We start from the raw sequence: 13,140 nt of genomic DNA on the forward strand, positions 1-13,140 counted from the left end.
AAGAATTGCTACGGAAATTTAAAGGAATAGGAGCCTTTGAGAAGCTAATGACAAATAATTTTCAGATACTTTCATTAAATTCCAAAAAGTAAAACCCAAACACTATTAGATGCTTTTATGTTGTAAGCAAAACCCAATTTAGATTATGAGGTAACTTAAAAGAGTAACATTTACCCAAACAATTAAACGAGCATATGTGGACAACAAAGCTGAAATTATAGTTAATGAAATGTGGTAAGTTGGTAAGTAATGGACAGAATGTTTGCCCAGCTGTGTGAGTTCCTCTTTCTTTTTCTTTTTTCTTAATTCTGGGGACAGTAAAAGGAGATTTGATCTGACATATTCTGATCAGGAAAAATGGTAGCTGAATATCGCTGAATATGAAAAGCTAGACAGTATGGTGAATCTATTTATGCAATATTTTGCATTATTGGTTTACAGTTTTCTACAAAATCTAGTCCTTGTTCTCCTGAAATGCCAAAACCTACTGTTTCTTCTCTTTATCTGTCTTTATCTTCAGTAACAGTGATTCTGGCTTCTGAACATAAAAAAAATAGATTATACTTAGCAGCATATAGCTTAGAAGGCTCTGTTAGAATAGCTCCACTAGCTTTTACAGCAGCTGAGGATCTGGCCTAATTTGTTTAGTATCTTCATCAGAAAATAAATGACAAGGGACCCATATGTCGATGGGTTGCATAGATGTAAAAAAGTATTTATGTGCAGCTTTCCTTCCACCTCCACTTCCACCATGTGATGTCCCAGATATGGTCTTAAAAAAAAATTCCCATGCCATCTTTTTGATGTTAAGTGTAATAAAACATTGCTTTACAGAGATCACCCCTCTTCCCAGTAATTATAATCTCAGTGCCAAGGAGACTGACCAGTTTTGCAGTTTCAGAGCATATAACAGATAAGGAGGGAAAGGTCTGAGGATCCATTTCTCAGGTTCCCCAAGACAGGGAGGAAATCTTGCAGGCATCATCCCAATCTTGCAATAACATTTCATTTTTCTTCAGTGAAGATAAACAAGTAATAGCAATTGCTCATTTATTTAGCAGGCATAGGTCTGCTCAGGCAGAGGCAATCCAGGATCATGACGTTTTTTTTGGAGAATTTGAGGAAGCCTCTAAGCATGTCTCATGAGAGATTTTCCCTGAGGAGAGAGAAAAGTACAGGCCAAGAGAGAAGCCTCTGCAATAATGCGGAGATTAGAGGAAGAAGACAGTAAAGAAGTCAAGAAAAGGGTCATAAGTCAAGGGAAAAAAAAAAAAAAGGACCAAAAGGACTGAAAGACTGACAATTGTGATACTAACAATCAAACACAATGATCCCAAAATTCTTCATTCACCAACATTTGTCAATAACCACCTAGAGTAAATACAGTTTAATGAACTAAAGAAATGAATAAATTAACAAGGGCAGGAATGGTACACTTACTCTTTGGCCAAGTGCATGTGCCCCATGCATTCTTTCCGTGGTGATAAAACATAACTGATTTTGGGCTGGTGTTTTTCGTTCTAAGCAACATGCATGTGAACATGGGAGAGAAAGGTGCCAACCAGGGAGGATGTAAAGGCAGTCTGCAAAATCGTGCCTGGTAGTACAGAGTTCTCTGCATCATCATTTTTGACTACAAAAAGAAATGATCACCAGAAGAAGTCAGTTTCAAAAAATTTCGAAAAGAAAATATTAAACCAGTGTAACTCCTTCCAAAACTGGGTTTCGTGGTGCCAGGATTTCACACTTCATGAAGAGACTGGCATTAATAGGATGTTACTAAATATACAAACCCCATTCAGCACAGAAAGTTCTCTTAGCTGTAAATAGTCAGGCTGTAGTAGAGTGTTAGCAAGTGGGTAGACTTCTGTATGTGCTCATCTTGTTCTTCTTTTTCCTTTGCTCATCTTGCAAATCTTTAGGCAGATGTTCCATCTATAAACCCCTGACAGTCTTCAGTAACCATAGAGGTGGAAGGTTAGCATTTTTTTTCTCATTAGGAGCAGAAAAGATTTCATCATTATCTGTGTTGTTGTCTGTGCTGACAAATCATTCATTCTGCAAAAAGGAAGACATATTAGAATTCCCAAAAATGTACCATTGACATTGACTCCTCTGGACCAATCCACATTACAATGGATTTTCTTGCAAAAGTACATGTTTCGGTTATAAACTCAAGTCTTGCAGTGGCAAAAGCTAGAAATGTGGATCCCAGCTTTTTTTGCCAATGCAAGTAGGCAACTCCATGCATATGTGCCAAAACATCAAGAGCTCTCTGAATTTTAGAGTTTATAGCAACAGAAACTTCTTGATTAGATTTATTCATTTCCAGCATAACAACATCAATGGCTGAGTGGCCTCTGCCAAATTGGATAGCAACTGCCAGTGCCAAGCTATAATTTGGAGGCTCTGTATGGTGATGACCATTTCCTAGTCAATGGGCAACGATTCTCACTCTGGTGATCTGACTTTGTACATCAAAGCCTTGCAAAGCTTTGCAACTCCTGTGGTCATCCGGAAGATCCGTTGATGAGTCCTTTTTCCCTGATCCACAACCTCTAGAATAAGGAGGTTCCTAAGAGTCTCCTAAGGAGCTGCTCCTCATCATTCTCTGACTCCTTGTTCTTGCCTTTGCATTCTCCTCTTGATGCAGCTGCAGCTAGGGAGATGTAAATGTAAGTGCTGCTGCTGGAAAGCTGCAGCCAAAAAATATTAATTAGTGCAGCAATTGCAAAGTTGCAGCTGTCTAGATAAATATATCTAGCTACACTCAAATCAAAGACTACAGAACTGACAGATGGTTTTTCCCTAGTTAGAGCTGCCATACTTCAGTCTAGGATTTTTCAGAAGAAAATATTTAGCTTGTACTGAGCTACTATATGCCCAGAATTCCTGGACAAATAACAGAAATCCATCAGGGTAAAATTTCCATCTGGAAAAGGCAATGTGTCCTGGAAAACATAGACATATGGCAGCCTTATCTCAGATGGTGGCTTCGGAGCTTTTGAATGATTCTGGCTATCCAAAAACAGATGGATCATGGACTGGAGGAGTTATGGGATTTTTAGAATTTGTCCCCAGCTGCAAAATATAATGGTTTCTAGTTGGTTTGCAATAAACTTAATGTTATTCATTGAATGGGGCATAAAGCCTAGAAAAGACACAAGTGAGTGTGAGTCACTTTGTGCAGTGCTTAATGCTTGCTGTGGAAGAAGTTTCTCAGTGGAAGGTGATTAATTGTTGGGTAGGATTCATTTCATCTGATATCAGCCATCCAAAACTTACCTGCCTGGTTGCAGCTGGTTCCTTTCTACTCAACACTGGTGCCAAAGGAATTTTCCCCAAATTTCTCTGTTCTTTGTTTAGGAGTGGCTAATACCTGATAGAGAAATTCTGTGTGGTATTCATACAAATAAAAAATGCCATTTGTTCTCATTTAACAGTAATTTCCCTTCTCTAGGCCAACTTTTCTATTTCTAACTGCTATACTTTTCAGCTCAATGATCAAATTACATAGGAGTATGTCAGACAGAGCTTCTAAAATCAATTGGCTTTCCATTTCTGGTTTCAAAGATAAGAATTATCTCACTGATATGATATGTTAACACTGATTATTATTCTTTTGAATAACATATAAAATACCAAGAGCAGAATAGAAACAAGAAAACTGACCTCTCGAATAAAAGATTAGTTAGCTGCGTGCCAAAAATACTCTCCAGTACTGGCACGAAGTCTAATTTCTTCATCACAGGATGAGGAAATTGGTCTTATTTCATCTTATTTTGTCTTTGCAAAATAAGAGGTGACTACAACATTTGTTGGACTGAGAAAGAGGCTGAGCTATCATTACCTATATGGCAATATACAGGGAATCTCGTCTCTTTGTATCATTGAGTTTTCTTTCAGTTATGTAAGATTAATAATATATTTTTGTGGCTCTAACATCAAATAAGTTTCCTACTTGTAATAGTTAGCCTATCTTCCCCATGATATTTTTACCTGCCAATGGGGAGTCACAACATTGTATTCACAGACTGGCATTAAAGGACATTTTGAGAACCAATTGCTAATGTAGTTACATTCCATGGACATTTTCTTGCCTTAGCAGGGAGAACTCCATCACCCTTCCACATCCTCCCAGTATTATAACTGAGAAATCCATAATGCACACTTCATATCTTTCGTGAAAAGAATGACAAAATTACAAGTCAGAATATTAGATAATTTTCTAGAACTGTGAGTTTCATGTTTTTTTCCTGATGAAAACTTTTATGAAATATTTTATAAAATCTATTACTGAAAACTCTCAAGTTCCTGTTTTTCTTAGTTATTTTTTAATTCTTTGCATTTTTATATACATGGAAACATGGAAACATGGAAACTCTTCAGCTTAACTGAATCTTTGCCATGGACTCATGTCACTTTGAGATTTAATCATAATTCAAATGTAAATATTCACGACCAGCAGAATATATAGCTTTTCCCATCCTAGTTCTGAATTTGGATCTAGAAAACAGACTTTTATTCTGTGTGTCTAAATAAATGACCAGTCTCTGTAATGTGATAAGTACTTTAATAGCAATATTTTTCAAGATCTAGAGCTAACTTGAAATAGTTGTTCTGCAGCTGCATTTTCTCTAAATGGTATATTCCTACAAAAACAGAACAACAGTTGAAATTACACTAGCTATATGTAATTACACTAGCAGTGAAATCACTGCTAGACAACTTTGCTAAGTATTAGCCCCATTTAATCAAGACAGAGCAGAGATGCAGTAATTTCAGAAAAATGACCGAGTAAAACCTAACAAAACTAACCTAGCCAAAACTCCCAGACCCCTCTCAGGATGGCTTCCATGCACAGTTATTCTTTGCCAATTTTGCCATGCAGTAAAATTTGTGACAAGGTCAAGGTTCGTAATTTAAGAAGCTTATTGAACTTAATAAAAATATAATGTAAGAGATAGTGTAAAATGTATTATATATGTAGTTTAATGTTAGCTTGCATATACTTGCAGCTACCCAAAATTATCAATACTCGTTAGAACTTAGTATCAGATGATTATTTCTTGCTACACAACCTGCTCTGAGTCCAAAGGAACTTGTACTTTCTGTGCTTGTACTTTCTTGGTCCATAGAAAAATAATCATTTTAGTCTTGAAGCAAATGTTAGATGTAATTATAATGTTAACTGAGGCTTTTATCTGTTTTGCATTGTATCTCACAGATATTTTCTTTCCCGTTTTAACTGCTTAGTCTAAGCAAAGAATTAAGATCTCAACATTGGGTTGGAAGAGGTAGAAGTAAAAACTTACCTACTAGCAGGATGGGGAGCATTTCAATCCAATCCAATTTTACCATGAATTTGGATGTCACAGTGCTGTTGATCTGCATTTAGGAATCTTGTTGGACATCCATATTTGTAGGACATACAATAGAGTTCAGAAATTTAATATGAAATTCAGAAGGTGTTGCATATTACTAGTCATAGATAACAAGAGCAATGAATTTTCTAGATGGGAATTTCTCCAAATAGTTTTTCTTCTGAGAGTTTTTATTGCTAATTTGCTGACAATAGGTGTTGAAATTAACTGCTTTGGACTAGTTCCAAGATTTCTGGACCAACATTAATTATATTTCTAACATAACTAACTTCATGTGTATGAAAAAGCATTCCAGAAAGGAAATGGTCCAAGCTATGCCTATTAGAAATACTCACTTTAACCTTGCCAGTTATAATAAAAGAGGCTCCAGAAAGTTTTTTTTTTTTTTTTCCAAATGCAAATTTAGAAACTGTAGTCCAGGTGTTTGACATAGAGCTATGGCTTCAAACATCTTTATAAACTCATTTCTTGTGGGAAAATGTTCTTGTAGCTTAAAGAGTGTCCCATCAAATATAACCTAGCATTTCTAAATTAGTTCACTGTGTAGTCATTGAACACTTAAAAACAAGAAAGTGACAAGCTGGATAGGGAAGCTTATGTAGCTAGAATATAAATTGTGTGCATGACGTGATGCAACAGTACCCATCTCTGCGTAGTATGTGTTTATTTCTTTTCTAAATAGCAGTGCACTATGGAAGAAGTGAAGATCCCAAATTGGTCATATTTACTTCCAACTGTGGCTCCCCCACACAAAGAACTGAAAAGATCTATACAACTTTTCTACAGCATTGGCTAAAAATAACCTTACTGCTTAAGAGACTTTGGTTAATAGTTTACCTTCACTTTGCACAAGGATTTGTATTTGGTTTGCATTTCATATCCATACAAATCAGTTGCTACTAAGTCCAAACTCACATTTTCTATCTGACCATTCACACAATTTCTTTACAGATTATGCCTAATGCTGAAACAACACCTCAGGTCAACTATAAGGCAGAAACACACTATATTGTGTCTCTTCTCTCTTTGAATTCCCATGGAATTTTTTTCTCTTATTATCACTACTGGTATTTATGGTAGGCTACATCAGTTTACCATATGTGTCATACCAAACAACAGAGTGTAAAGTCATTGAAAAGATTACATTCTGTTCATTCAGAGATATTACCCTGCAGACACACTAGAAATTGTTTTTCCTAGCCAGTTTTTGTTCCAAACTAATTTTTAGTGAACATTAAAGCATATGGCAAAGATATGTGCATGCCTTTCATGCATTTGAAAAATTCTAAAAAAAACCCCCAACAACACTCCTTATTTTGGAAACCATAGGGATAAATATTAGTGAGGGTTTTAAGTGGCAATTTGTTTCTCAATTTTATTTCAGTTAGGAGTACAAACTTTAGCCCTGACAGTCTATGCTGTTTAATATCCAGTATGTAAAAAAGCTGAGATTTACACAACTATAATAAAGGAGTATCAGCAAGGTGAAAATTTTTACAATATGAGCCTAGGAAAGGCAACAAAGGAGTCAGCAATTCAGGGTATCAAGTAAGCAGTAATTTTAATTTCAGTGTTGTAGTAAAAAATGCTGCTTGGTCATACTAACTCCTTTGTGTTTTAGATTTCATGTTTCAATGCATTTCTCCTCTACCCATCTTTCCAGAAAAGGCATGATTTTTCACTGTCCTACCACAAAAATTTTGCATTTGTAGCAACCTGGGTCTTAAAACTACTTCCCTGACCTGACGTCCACCACTGTTGGATGTATCTTGTTAAATAACATTCAGTTTTCCACAAGTTCTTCCAGCATTGACCTTAAGGTGAAAACCCAGAATTCTGGTTGTACCATCTAATGTCCATGGCTTCACAGCAATATGCCCTTCTTTAATAGTTAGATATTCTTTTTTTTTTTTTTCTGTCAGTTTTGCTTTTGTTACACTCTGAAAACTCCCTTCAGTTAGAAGCCCTGCTCACTCAGTTCTTGCAGTAGCATAAGTCCTCCTAAATAAGGATTTATTTGCCTCTAAGAACATAAAAATTATACATAAAAGGGCTAAAAGAGATAAAAAGACTTCAAACATCTTAACATTACTTTTCAGAGCAGTCTAGTTTATCCCTGATATTGCACGACAGGGTGAGAAAACAGGCTGCTTTTCCATAGAGATAGTTTCTTCCCAGTAGCTGTAAGAGTTGAGCTTTCGAAAAGTTATCTTTGCTGACCCTTTCTACCATGTTTACCCAGAAGTAAAATTTGCAAAATCTGAAAGCTGCATAATGAGGACTTCCTAAAACCATCTTCTGACTTTCTGCATAGTTCTAAAATCATCAAGTATTGAGTAGACCTGTTATTTTCCCATAATGAACAACAGAAGAATAATGATAGACAGATATAACGGTTATACTGATATCTCCCACATTTTTCATTCGTCTTGCAGACTGACAACTGATAACACAGCAGAGGATTTTGTGTTGAAGAACACTTTAGAAAACATTAGGCTGATCCAGTGGATCTCTAAACTTCTCAAAACTTAAAAAGTTTATGTCAAATTCTTAAAAACATTATCAAGGATGAGGAATTTGCCAATGATACTAGAAACTTTACTTTAATATCCCACCTACAAAAGGCCTTTGCTATTTTAAAAGGAGTAACTGACAATATATTGCTTCTCTTCTTAGAAATAAGCTTTTTTTCCCCCAGAACTTTGTTGCCTTTCCTTAGACAGAACACTCTAAGAAACACTCTAGGATGGTTAATATATGAAAGAGAAAAGAGTTTTGGGAGGAATTTAAACAGCAAAATGGTCTTTGAGAATAAGTATAGATGCTGTGCTTTTTTTCCAGTGGAAAGGACAGAGGAGCAATTGCATTACTCATGGCTTAGGCTAGCAGATACAAATAACAGCTACTTCTCTTATTTTACTGAATGCAGCTCACAGGCGTTAAGCAAGAGGCCAGACCATGCAGCTAACGCAAAACTCTTTCTATCTGTAAGCTAATTATTGTGTTTCTTTTGTTTGTATGCTATAAGAAGATAAAAATATCCATGCAGATGGTTTTCCACAGCTAATGAGTATGGAACTAGCTTTATAAGTGCTGCAAGGTTTTAAAGAAATGCTTTTTGGCTGAAAAAGACTTGAAAAATGCCAGTATAAATAAATTGTTTTCATTGTCTACTGATCATTTGATGCAAAAGAATATATTAATGTCAATGACTTTTTTTTTTCTTTCCATTTGTCTATTCCTTTATTATTGCTTCTTTAGTCTGCTCACTATGAGGATCCCTCATTAAAGCTATTCACAGAGTACAGTGTTAGTCAGCTGGGCTAATGAAATCCTAATGAAGTAATTGCAAGTTATTTGTTTAGACAGGGTGGGACTAGGATCAGCAAAATTTGTGCCTAAGTTATCTCGCAAGACTCATTCAAGAAATCTGTTCCATAGTCCATGACAGACAGTCAGGGCTGCTTGCCTCACAGAGTTGCCCCTTCAGTGTAGTCCTGCCAGAATTCAGAGGGGTCAAGCTCTATCTTTTTTTTTCTTCCTTTTTTTTTTTTTTCAGTAATTAGCTTTTGTGTATATCTCTGGAAATATGTGCTTCTCAAGTGCTCTAATTATAATTTCCCTGTATAGCAGTGTAATTTAGTTTCAAAACATGAAGTAAGGAGTGAAGACTGACCAAAACGCTAACACTAGGTTATAGAAATTGCTGCCAGTGAGCATGAAATAAATTGGATTTCATTTGAAGCCTACTCTTCTGTGTTTTTCAAAGTTTGACTGTCTCTTGATTATAGATTGAGAAATATTCATATCACCTCCAGGAAATATACAAGCCATGTTTAACCAAGATCAGTAACTGTTATGAATGAATATGTTGCTCAGTAGCAAGATATCAAATATATTAATAGATTTGGGAAGGTAACTTCTGCTTTAAGCTATTTTATTTTCTAAAAGGGCTTCTGCTGTGAGTTCTTTCTTCACCTCAGAGATTTAGCCCCTTTTGCATCTTTTCCTTGCCTTTTGCCAAGGGATCCTTCTTGCATAAAAGTGATGCAAGATGAAAGTCTAAGAAATGTATTTCCACAGTTGTGATCTTTTATAGTCACAATCACTGTTACAGTGATTGGAAACAAGGAAATCCAATTTCTCTGAAGGGAGCTCTTTGAGGTCTGTGACTTAGGAAGTTTCTCAACTGTTCTCTTTGACAACCTGCCCATGAACGTCCAAACGAGTCTGTATGGCATGCTACCAGGGAGATAGGCAGCACCTCAGGCAGCTGAGGTGGCCCATCATCTTCATTGTCTTCTAAGAAGTCTGGACAAGGGAATTGATATATAAGGGTTTTGATTTACTCTTCCCTACAGTCTTCTTCTCCACTTCCTTATGGTGTGTGCCTTGTGCTCGTAAAGCTTAGGACCACTGCATGGTCTCAAGTGGTTGTTACCAATTATATGTATTTTTACATTCTAGTACATTTTTATGATCCAAATAAACAAAGTAGACAACCTCAGTAATAAAGCATTTTGTTTAACGAGTAGCAGATTAATTTATGAGATATGCAAAATTTTGATGATCCTCAATCTGTGGATAAACTTTTAAAACAGCACTGACAGCCACCAAAAGCATCTGTCTGACAGATGATCCCCTCTTACCATACTGCTCATCCACACAAATTCACAGTAGGGATGTGAATAACATGCCCATTGTTGGATAGGAAATGGTCACTTTTACAGTAGATGAAGAATTTAGCTTTAGGAAAATCTTATGTCTTTAGAGCTATTATCATTTCTTTTTCTGTTGTGGTCTGTCTAAAGATTTCCCAGTCCAAATGGATTTGTGTGTGTGTGTGCTTTAAGAAAACAGTACTCACTTTCCCGTACATACAACTGTCAGCTACCTCCAAAATGCTTGATCCTATGTGATCACCTGCTCACCATACCTGTTCAGTGCATTGCTGGTGTAGTGAAGAGATGAATAGTGAGACTCTCTTTTTGGTGTAACTTTCCGCATACTGAGATTTTGGCTTGCCTGTGTAAAAATAGCAAGAGCTTTCTCTTTCATGAATGCCTTTGGTGTTTCCTTTATCATCCTTAAGATATTTTTAAGTTTATCCTCCTTCTTGCTTAATATACTTCTTTGTGTCTGGCCGTGGCTCTCAGGAATCTTTTAATGTGTTACTGTTATATAATGAGTTTCACAGCTTGTTTCAATGAGTCTTTCTAGTTAATGTGTTTGAGAATAATAAAACTGATTGCCTGGGAAAACTCATTCCCTTTTCTATGGTTGTTCATCTTGAAAAGGGGAGGAGAGGGAAAACACTCAGCAATCCCTTGCTTAATAATAACTAACCCCAGCACAATGGCATGTATCAATATGCTCATTTTATGCTGTTTATGATAACTCAAAAGGTTGATGACCTTTGATGACACCTAGTATGCTAACAGAAAGATGGAATTGTCAGATGAATAATACATAGGGCTATCCCCGTACAGGATATTAACTATCTAAATTCCAGTCCCAGGATTTGGTTATAAAGCAGTCATAAGCAAAGGGGGAAAAAAAGGCCATTAACTGATCCATTTTACTTTGATAGAGTGCAAAGACTATACCAAGATGAAATGACCTGGTCATAGGTATAATCACAGAATAAGAGCTAATTCTTGCCTAAAAGCGTTTACAATCTGAATATCCAAGATTACAACATATTTTGATGTTAAGTAGAAAACAGGAACCCAGAAGAATGAGTACAAAGATTTTTTTTTTTTTCTTTACAGGAATTCAATAATTTGGGCACTTGGAGAGAGACAGAGAATGGGAGTGATATTAGAAAGACTTATGCTTTTATTTGGGGAAAGACACATGCTTTTATTTATTTTATTATTTGGGGGGAGATGTGGAAAAAACTTAAAAGGCCAGCAGAGTAAGGCAAGTTGGACTAGAGGAGAAGGGGTTGCCAAGTATTTAATCATAGTTCCTTACTTGAATCCTGCTTGCTTTGTGTCATAGGCTAGGAAAGTCAAACAAGTGTTAAAGTATTGCCACTGAGATGACATATCAGCTCACGTACTTCCTATATGTTTCTGATGATTGTCATTCTTCTCTGAACTGAAAATCCATAGTCACATTTCAAGAGTAGTTTCAGCTGGTTGGAAAATTTGTCAGAACATTTTTGATAGGTTCTGCAGTGAACTTCTCAATCTAGAAATTTTTTTTAAAATACTTTTAAAAGCATGATTAAAAATTATGCTGATAAAAATATTATGTTTTAAAGACTTTAAATTATCCTGATATGACAGAGTTAATAAAGTACCATTCTCCATGGTTAAAATTTAAATAAATTCAGGATTAGTTCGTAGCTGTTCTGAACTTTTCTTTTTCTTCAGACATTACAATTTTTTTCCCAAAAAGACATCCCAAGAATGAATATTCTGAAAATAAAGTCTTATCATCCTTGTTACAGAAGTATCTAGAATTTCTTGATAATCAGGAAGCTAGGTTAAGCGGTTGAATACCTCAAGCTGTAGACTATTTCTGAAAGCACTGCTAGTCTATACAGAAGGTATAAATAATATTTTGATTCCAGAAGTGTGCTATTAAATTCTGGGAGCATGATGATTGCATATAATAACCCATACACAAATCTGTTTTAATATTGTTAAACATTTTTTAAAAATACTTATTCTAAGTATATTTATATGTATCCTACCTTAGTGCTTCCTTAGTTGTTAACCAAAATGTACTATGGCAGTATACCAACAAAAAACACATCGAAAAACTTTACTTGTCAAAAAAATCAAATAAAAATAAAATAAAAATAAAATAAAATAAAATAAAATAAAATAAAATAAAATAAAATAAAATAAAATTTTAGATCCTACAGATTATTAGAGAGATCCTGTAGGATGCTCTAGATCATTAGATCCTACAAGATCTAGAGATTCTGTAGGATCTAATGATCTAGAGGATCCTACAGGAGCTACAGATTCTAGCCCAAACCTGGAAACAAGTGTTCTCTAGCAGAACATGTGTTACTGGTTTCTTATTTAGTCCTGTAAAGCTTATGATGATGATAAGATAGTATACTGAAAAGGTGGTAACAATTCATTAAAGTGAATTCTTCTTTATTCTTTTATTTTGGTAGACTAAGTACAGTTATCGCTATCAGAGAAAAAACGAACATAGTAGTAGGGAGCACTATGGAGTTAATGTAGCAGGGGAACAAACTTAAGTTCAATGGCAGAATAAGCACTTGCAGGCAACATATTACCATCAGCTTGCAATATATTGTTGGATTATGGTCATCCTTTATAAAAATGCATATACACATATACATACTTACACAGATAGATACTTTAATGGAAAGGACCTGCAGAGACTTAGTTCTTTGGTTTGAGGAACTGCTTTGTAGAGAATGCTGCAAGGGTTTCAAGTAAATCAAATACCACTGCAAACTTCTTAATTTATTCATTGTTTTACACGTGGAAAGCAGAATGTATATGAAAAAGAATTCTGGCAGGCAAACTCTCCCCATCCTTATCCCCTACCATGACCAAAATCTCCCCCTCTTCACTGCAGGCATGTTTCAAATTTAAACAGAAAACTTTGTTTCAAGGAGCGAAGTCACTCAAAACTAATTGCTATTGCCATGCAAATCATGCTAATATTAAAAATAATGTTTTGGCAAATGTGCAAATAGATTCCAGAGTGGCCATGCTGTGGTTTACATATTCAGAGAACAGTGATCTCATGCTATTTTTCT

The sequence above is a fragment of the Tinamus guttatus genome, unplaced genomic scaffold (assembly GCF_059628265.1).
Source record: "Tinamus guttatus ecotype Peru unplaced genomic scaffold, ASM5962826v1 Tinamus_guttatus_pri_ptg000171l, whole genome shotgun sequence".
Lineage (NCBI taxonomy): Eukaryota > Metazoa > Chordata > Aves > Tinamiformes > Tinamidae > Tinamus > Tinamus guttatus.